Source organism: Danio rerio, chromosome 7 (genome assembly GCF_049306965.1).
Source record: "Danio rerio strain Tuebingen ecotype United States chromosome 7, GRCz12tu, whole genome shotgun sequence".
NCBI lineage: Eukaryota > Metazoa > Chordata > Actinopteri > Cypriniformes > Danionidae > Danio > Danio rerio.
The window spans coordinates 117501-120000 of record NC_133182.1 but is presented as its reverse complement, the minus strand read 5'-3'; the positions used below and the strand labels follow the sequence as shown (position 1 = coordinate 120000).

At 48.2% G+C, this 2500-nt stretch overlaps 1 long non-coding RNA gene across 13 annotated transcripts in view; it reads left to right on the top strand.

Moving 5' to 3' along the window:
• Nucleotides 1–2500, top strand: part of LOC101884617 (uncharacterized) — a 53613-nt gene that overhangs the window by 37539 nt on the left and 13574 nt on the right. For 12 of the 13 annotated variants that reach the window (XR_012382931.1, XR_012382936.1, XR_012382927.1 and 9 more), the window contains 3 exons: nucleotides 846–1243; nucleotides 1310–1879; nucleotides 1957–2500. The exon at nucleotides 1957–2500 is cut by the window's right edge and continues 259 nt beyond it. This is a non-coding gene — a long non-coding RNA (uncharacterized lncRNA). The remainder of the gene's footprint in view (nucleotides 1–845; nucleotides 1244–1309; nucleotides 1880–1956) is intronic. The other variant, XR_012382929.1, reaches the window with a different exon arrangement.

Genomic DNA, 2500 nt, shown 5'->3' with positions numbered 1-2500 from the left:
TTTGCGAAAAAACAAAAACTGATAAAATACTATATACATACCTACATATACACACATATATATATATATATATATATATATATATATATATATATATATATATATATATATATATATATTTGTCTGTGTGTGTGTGTTAAAGGATATATCATGCTTCTACCAGAAATATCCCAGAGACCCACCATCCCCCAAGTGAGACTTTGTCATCTCATTGGCTTCACTTGGCAAAAAACAAAAACTGAAAAAATAAATAAAAATACCTCGTCCCCCGGCCACCCCATATGTATATATATATATATATATATATATATATGTGTGTGTGTGTGTGTAATTACATATATGTGTTTGAGGTAAAGGATCTATCACGTTTCTACCAGAGACCCACCATCCCCCAAGTGAGAGTTGGACAAGTGTGCCCTAACCTTAACCCAACCATACAACCATAAACCCCTAACTCTAAACCTCAACCTAACCCTAAACCCAATTTTAACTCCACCCCTAACCCCAACCCAAACCCTACCCCCAACCCTAAATCCAACTTTACCCCTCAACCTAACTCCAAACCCTACCCCCAACTTTAACCCCACACCTAACCCCAACCCAAACCCTACCCCAACCCTAAACCCAAATTTAACCCCACACCTAACCCCAACCCAAACCCTACCCTAAACCCAAATCTAACCCTAAACCCCAAATCATAACCTCAAACCCTACCAAGCCTAACCCTAATCCTTTAAGAAAAGACCCACCATCCCCCAATTGAGTGTTGCACGACCATAGTCTCTGTGCCTTTTCTCTCTCTCTCTCTCTCTCTCTCTCTCTCTCTCTCTCTCTCTCTCTTGCAGGGTGAGCTGAATCGGCTTGACTGACAAAAACGAAGGAAAACCACCACCTCTAGCCAGAGAGCAGGAAAGCCATCCCCCAGCGAGAGTAGGACGACTGTGGCATGGTGCAGTGTTCCACCCAGCAACAAAAGACCCACCATCCCCCAATTGAGTGTTGGACAACCATGGCCTCTGTGCCTCTCTCTCTCTCTCTCTCTCTCTGTCTCTCCCTCCCTTCCCCTCCTCTCTCTTTCTTGCAGGGTGAGCTGAATCGGCTTGACTTTGACAAAAACGAAGGAAACCCACCACTCCTAAACAGAGAACAGGAAAGTCATGCGCCGAGTGAGAGTTGGAGCAGTGGGCCTCGACGAGGCTTGTGCAGTGTTCCAAAGAGCAAGAAAAGACCCACCATCCCCCAAGTGAGTGTTGGAACCACCAGTGACTCTTTGCCTTTTCTCTTTCTAACCCCCCCCCCCTTCTTACAGGGTGAGCTGAATCGGCTTGACTTTTACAAAAATGGAGGAAACCCACCACCCATAGACAGAGAGCAGGAAAGCCATCCCCCAGCGTGAGAGTTGGAGGAGTGGGCCTCGACGAGTCTTGTGCACTGTTCCAAAGAGCAAGATAAGACCCACCATCCCCCAAGTGACTATTGGTTGTACAGTGCCTCTCTTGAGAGTGAGGGGAATCGGCTTGACTCTACAAAAAGAGGACAGACCCACCATCCCCCAAGTGAGTGTTGGAACCACCAGTGACTCTTTGCCTTTTCTCTCTTTCTCTTTCTTCTCTCTCCTTCTTACAGGGTGAGCTGAATCGGCTTGACTTTGACAAAAATGGAGGAAACCCACCACCCATAGACAGAGAGCAGGAAAGCCATCCCCCAGCGTGAGAGTTGGAGGAGTGGGCCTTGACGAGGCTTGTGCAGTGTTCCAAAGAGCAAGATAAGACCCACCATCCCCCAAGTGAGTGTTGGAGGACCAGTGGCTCGCTTTCTCTTGAGAGTGAGGGGAAACAGCTTGACTCTACAAAAAGAGGACAGACCCACCATCCCCCAAGTGAGTGTTGGAACGACCAGTGACTCTTTGCCTTTTCTCTCTTTCTAACAACCCCCCCCCCCCCCCCTTTCTTACAGGGTGAGCTGAATAGGCTTGAGTTTTACAAAAATGGAGGAAACCCACCACCCCTAGACAGAGAGCAGGAAAGCCATCCCTTGAGAGAGTTGGAGGAGTGGGCCTTGACGAGGCTTGTGCAGTGTTCCAAAGAGCAAGATAAGACCCACCATCCCCCAAGTGAGTGTTGGAGGACCAGTGGCTCGCTTTCTCTTGAGAGTGAGGGGAATCGGCTTGACTCTACAAAAAGAGGACAGACCCACCATCCCCCAAGTGAGTGTTGGAACCACCAGTGACTCTTTGCCTTTTCTCTCTTTCTAAACCCCCCCCCCCCCTTCTTACAGGGTGAGCTGAATCGGCTTGACTTTTACAAAAATGGAGGAAACCCACCACCCATAGACAGAGAGCAGGAAAGCCATCCCCCAGCGTGAGAGTTGGAGGAGTGGGCCTCGACGAGTCTTGTGCACTGTTCCAAAGAGCAAGATAAGACCCACCATCCCCCAAGTGAGTGTTGATGACCAGTGGCTCGCTTTCTCTTGAGAGTGAGGGGAATCGGCTTGACTCTAC